The 6,606-nt window shown below is 41.0% G+C and overlaps 1 protein-coding gene across 1 annotated transcript in view; it reads right to left on the bottom strand.

The window, feature by feature from the left end:
- chrm3a (cholinergic receptor, muscarinic 3a) overlaps nt 1-6,311 on the bottom strand; it is a 95,254-nt gene extending 88,943 nt beyond the window's left edge. The window contains exon 1 of the mRNA XM_084376212.1: nt 6,228-6,311. The gene's annotated coding sequence lies outside the window, so the exon portion shown is untranslated. The remainder of the gene's footprint in view (nt 1-6,227) is intronic.
- Between the last annotated feature and the right edge of the window lie 295 nt (nt 6,312-6,606).

Consider the following 6,606-nt stretch of genomic DNA (forward strand, 5'->3'; position numbering starts at 1 on the left):
GTAGAAAGTACAGATATTTTTCATAAAATGTAGGGAGTAAAAGTAAAAAGTTGTCAGATACTATACTATATATATCAAATACTCAAGTAAAGTACAGATGCCTGAAAAATCTACTTAAGCACAGCCATGAAGTATTTCTGCTTTGTGACCCCCGCCTCTGGAAACAACAGGGCAGCTGAGAGTGTTGTGACAGTTGCCTGAGCGTACAGTAATTCAGCGAGCCAAAGCAAATGTTACAATAATTTTTTCATAAACACAAATAACAAGCGAGCAGTAATCCTGAGAGGAATGTGTAAGCCAATTACCGCTGGCTGCAGGGACCTGTGGAATGGGGCCTTGGAGCTTCCTGCTCAGACTCACTTGCAGACCCTCGGACCACATTTCCTGTTCGCGGTGCAACGTTTCTATGCAAATACAGAACGGTTAGAGACACGGATAGGATATCGCGCCGACTTCCTCCCGACATTTAGAGCGCTCTCATCATCCTAATGCCTTGTGGGTTATTCAACGCTGTGTCTGTGTGTGCTTTCCCAACAGCTGCTTGTTTGCATCCTGTGAGAGTGGGACCGGTTCCTTCCATCTGGATGCTGGTGTATACATGTGTAGGCTTACATAATATTGTGTCTGTTGTATGTAGATGGTTTGATCAGGTTAGTTAATGTTCTGGTGTTCTGTGTACTCTCCTATACCCTTGTGGATATTTGTTAATCTGGGGTTATTAAGAGGATCTATGAAGAGATGGAGCAAGAGACAAATAAATCAAGGTGGAATGAATGCAAATATTGACGTTAAAGCCTATTTATTTTATTTCACTGTTGACTACGCTCAGGCTGATTGAGCAAACATGGCAAATGAGGGCTGTAAATGACATCTGGGACCCCGGGTATAACGTACAGCAGCGATCCTGCATGTTATACAAACAATGCCTCAAACAGTTTGTTGAAAGAAGAATATGTAATAAAATACAGTGTTAGACACCTCCAAGTGAGATACATAGGATTTATTTTTCACACCATAAATAATAAAATGGTCAAGAGAACCCAGTCAGTGGTTCAAGGCCAGCAAACCTGCTATACAGGCTTCGATAAACACACACTCTAAGCTGAGCCTCAACATTCACCTTCCTGCAATTTCACACCGTCTGATTCCTCAAGAACTGCATGGACACACTGATAACCAAGTCACTGTAGCCAACTGGTCTACACAGACAGTTTTCACTTCATAATGGCCTCGTCTGTTCAACTCTCACCGTCAAGTGCGTCCGCAAGCTACCCAATTACCACTGAATAACGTGGAAACATTATGATTCATAAAACCTGCACAAATGTTTCCTTCCTGCTGAAATGTTCAAGGTTTTGTAGACAATCAGAGTTTTGGATAACAACAAAAAAAAAGTTTGCGCCACTTCTGCATCGAATCCATCTGCAGGATGTAAAATTCAGTGAAATACAAGAAAAAAGTTTTGCCAACGAGGCGTACCGCAGGGCTAACAGTGCTGAACACTGCGAGATGAACATGCAGGTTTCTGGTAGTTACTGTACTCTGAGCCCATAAAAAATATATGATCAACAATCCCAAAGGTTCCCAGAAAGACTTGTGGTGTATTTTTTCTGAAATAAAAATCACACTGGACGAGAGCTGCAGGTATTACTCTATTAATTTATAAGCCAGTTTGCAGATAATTAATTGGCAACTATCTTGAAAGCTGAATAATCTATTTTTAGGCAAAAATGCTTCTGCATCCTGCTTCTCAAGAGTGAATTTTATAGCTTTATTTTGTCATGCATGATCGTAAACTGAATGTCATTGGATCATGCTATTGGTCTGACATCTGAAGACATCACCCTGGGCTGAGGGAAATTATCTTAACGGGCATTTTTTTTAAACAGAGCAAATAATCAATCGGGAAAAGTAATCAGCAGATTAATCAATAATAGGCGTCACAAAGGGCATCACAAAAGAAACTAGATCGGCTCCACCAAAGCCTTTAATCCTATCCAGCATATATTTAAATCTGCTAGATCCGGATTGTTATCAGGATCCCCATCACTCACTGATGACCTGCCATCCAAATATGCCTGATTTTTTTCATCAAGATCCGTTATCCCCTGTCAAAAACTCCTGGATCTGTCCTTTTGTCTGGATCCACACCAAACGTAAACTAGGTCTATTCTGGACCGAGACCAGTCCTCCATCCAAGTTTGCTAGAAATCCGTTCAGTAGTTTTTGTGTTATCCTGCTGACAAACCAACAGACCAACAAACAAACACCGGCGAAAACATAATGTCCGTGGTGAAGGTAATAGAGAGAACAAAAAAGCCAAAAGCAGACAACCAGACATAAACACGAGGCTTAACAAAAAAAAGTAAACAAAACAAGTTAAGCAAAAGCAAATCCGAACAAATGAGTCTTTAAGATGTTAGAGAGCTCCAAAGTGCAGGAGCTGCTACCTAAAAACTACGCTCTCCTTTTCTCTTCAGCCTGGAGCGAGGAGCAGATAATGAACTCAGAAGACCTCAGAGTCCTACTTTTATTACATGGCAGCAGCAGCTCTATCATATAGAAAGGTGCCTGACCATGCGGGGCTCTAAATGTGATTACAGGGATCCGGGCAGCCTGTGTAAAGATGTAAGGATTGGTGTGACATGGGATCTTTTGTCATACTTGTTCATAAGCTTGGCAGCAGCATTTGGAGCCACAGGTAAGCAGATTATGGAAGTCTTGTGACGGAGAAGAGGAAATACATGAATAATCATCACTGACTGAGGTCTGTAATAAGAAATAGCCATTAGATGCAGCCCGGTATGCATGCATTTTAACATTTGTATGACTGTTACATATAAATATAGATTCAACAGTTCTGGTTCTTAACAAGACTAATGTCATTTTTCTTAAAAAGAGCTTCTAAGTTAATGCAGAAAAATCGCGGCTGATCAATACAGTGTGACAATCACATGATAAATCTATGTGAATGATAACAAATGTAAGCATTTGATGGGGAAGATACAAGAAAATATATGTCAGGATGAAATGCAATGGACGGGCTCCATTGCATTTTAAAAAAAGATCTTCGATTTGATAATTACAGGAAAATAACACCACAGCATTAAATCATTACGCATCATTGCTGTAAAAGCGAGGAAATGTTTTATAGGAACCACAGCCGGGATCGTTCAGGTTACACTCGGAGTAAACATCACCTGCGTGATCCTACATTTCTGATTTCACAGCGTGAGTAATTTCCACCGATGATTAAAGCTTTAAAAAAAAACATCGTGTTGACATATATATTCCTGAAAAAAACACATCTGAGCTTATTCATCAATTACCACCACTATGAACTAATTATCCTTTTTATTTTTTTACATAACCATTTTAATATGCAAGAAATGTATTCTCACAGTTGACACTGGTCGGGTGCTGCTGGTGGTGACATGTTGAATACCACCAATCTTTTAATTTCCAGAGGGCTTTTCAATTTAAGGAGCATGTTTTTTTTTTTGTTTTTTTTAAATAATTGGAAGCGATCAGCCTCAGGGCGGTGTGTATGCGGGGGGTTTCTGTGTGTATGCGTCCGTGTCCTTCGTTGAGATGTTAGCATCTGAATACCAATGAAGTGCTGAATTATCAAGCACTCTCAGCTCTGCGTCGCTTTGTCATCATTTCTTGCTCCTCCAACTTCAATTCAAACAGTTTTTATACCTCTAACACGCACATTCAGTCTGTATTTTCCCTTTTATAGCCATCCCTTCTTCCCTCTCTTCACATTAATAAAAAAAACCTAATCCTCCTCTCACTATGTCCAAAGAATTGTGTATTTTCGTAGACATTTTAGCACTGACCTTGATCACAGCCCGACTTGTCATCTCCGCTGTCATCCCCTGTCCTTTAGCAAGTTGTTAGTAGAATATACAAGCAGACCCAGTCTCTCACTGTCTCCCCGCAGACCTTATTTGCCATTCGGCCTGTCGACAGGATCCCTCAGTCCTCCACTATAAAAACTCTTCAAAGTGAAGATTGCTCCACAAAATATCTGGCTGCATATTTTTGTATTGCTGCGCCACATAAGCTCTGAAACTCCTCAGACAAACTCAGACGAAGAGAAATCCCTGGAAACACAACTAGCAATCGCACTTTGTCAAATTGTTCCAAGCCCGGCTTCAGTCTCAGTCTTGTTGTGTCATTTATGGGGCAACCATGGGGAGGGCAATCAGGCAGTAATTGCTCAGAGGTCAGCAGCCTGTGGTGAACTTGCGCCATGTTGTGAAGAAGAGTAATCACAATCAAATAGAGTTACCTGTAACGGAAGTGCTGCTATCAGACTGAAGAGGGGATGACACATGCTGACTAATGGCTGGATTCAAAGGAGGTGAAAACTCCAGCAACACATAGTATATAGAGCATGCAAGAATATTGTCAGGGGGAGGCAATCGTTGGCATTAATATTAATAATATTAAAGGTAAGAGCTGCTAGTTTAATTAAGTTTAAACAGTTAGCAATCAGGTAAGGGTCAGGGTAACTAATCATTTTCAGCATGCAGGTCTCTTGCTGGGAGGCTGTTGTTTCCCACAGCGACAGGGAACACAGTAACAAGCCGACAGTCTACATCTGTTGGGTCAGACTATTGTTAGATTAATGCATTTTGGCTTGTGGTAATAATAGTGGATGTCAATCAGCTTTCCACTTAGCTCGCATTCAGGTTAGTTTAGTTAACCGAGTAAAATTTCAGTTGGATTTAAAAATGTGTGGTTGATCGGGAGAGAAATGATGATAAAAAAATAAATCAGAAATGACACAAACGTGTTTGGCACTTGTGCAATTTACTGATAATTGCAGAAGATTGACTCTTGAATTTTTGAGACATTGGATTCTTGATTTCAGACATAAGTACTTTCTTATTTAGCTGGGAATATGCATTAGATGGTTACATACAGTACATGACTGAGGATAGAGCTACGATATGTCCAAGACAAAAAATAAGCATCCTCACCAGCTGAAGATCCAGAGGACATGTATCACAGTGTACAGCTAGCTAGTCCTAGTGAGTAGGCTATGTATAAAAGTATATTATAAGTAAGTAAACTATACAGTGTATGAATGAATAATATATAAATGTGATAGGGAAATGTAGGATCAGCTGCTATTGCATGCTAACATGAATCAAAATGTCAATGCACCCTGCAATGACATACACATCACCTTTTATAAAAGGTGTAGCTTGTAACACAGGCCTGTAATCTCAGGGGAAATCAGAATAACAATGAATGACTTTCAAATAGCATCATCAGGGTCAGGGTCACTTCAAATCCCAAGTCACTGGAGATACTGACCTATGTAATTGTTTTCACAGGCTGGGTGGTGTAAAATTGGGGGTGCTGCCCCTTTAAAATGAAAAAAAAAAGTCTGAGATTGTTGAATTTCTACTTCCTTTAATCAGCGCGACAACATGACATCACCCTGATTCACAGCCAAGAGATACATTAGGTCTTTTTAAAATCTGCGTGCTTTCATTGTCAGACTCAAGGTGAAGAAGCCGTCGTGTTTGTGAGGCGTGGTGTCCTTTATTGGATCTGACATATTCTTCTCTGTGCAATCAGATGAAATTAAAAAAGACTTCCAAAGCAGACTGAGGAGCAACACCAACACACAAAACAGCCTCTGCGAGTTGACAAACACAATCAGTCACCCCAGCCTCTCCTGCTTCGCCCTGTTCCTCCATGTCCCATCTGTCACTAGTCAGCAGCTATTTAGTCGGAACAAAAGTCAGATTATGGAGACTTTTAATTACGCTGAAGGCATAAGCTAATTAATTATCACTATCAGTGGTACGGAACATTCCTTTAGATAAAGGAAACCGAATCTAATTATCTTTTGACCTCTCTCTCTCTCCCCTCAGTAAGCTCTTCAGCGAGTGTACACAGTCAACTCACGACACGCATGAACTTGAAAGTCAAACATTAATATTCTGCAAAATTTCACCGCAGAATTCTGCAAATAAAAAGCTTTCCCTGGCAGTCTTTGTCCTGCAAACACACAGGGGATAGACTGAAGCTTTTCCATGCTTGAGATAACTTACCAGCACGGCTCACGGCTTTGACAGACCCAGTTGGACTAATTCCTCCTCGAGCCACAAAAAACAGGGCTTTCCCCACATCCAACAACACAAAGCCAAAGTGCATAAATCACTTATTCGTAACAGTTTGCCACGGACCGACCGCTTGCTCACCATATGCTGCTTTGTCTCTCCTCCCCGAGTCCCAGCTCCACTCTTTTCCTAATGATGTACGACCGCGCACCTGGTTAGTCAAATACTGATCTCCCAGTATTCATGAAAGAAAGACACCCACCGGGGGTTTTACTGGGTACAGTTTGAAACGCCAGCACTCACGGGGCGTGTGTGTGCGCCTGTGATAAGGGATGAGGATGTGACAGTGAGAAAACAAGCGATAGAAAAACAAGAAGTGGAGGGATGGATAGTAGCAGTGCTCTGAACCCTTATATGTACTGGATAATAGCTGAACCTCCAAGGCCAAAATGAAGGTGCTCATTCTTTTTGTCTCCGGAGCAGATTCTTGGCTCGGTTACTTATTCTCAATTCTGAACAT

Source organism: Pagrus pagrus (assembly GCF_965226575.1).
Source record: "Pagrus pagrus genome assembly, chromosome: 15".
Taxonomy (NCBI): Eukaryota; Metazoa; Chordata; class Actinopteri; order Spariformes; family Sparidae; genus Pagrus; species Pagrus pagrus.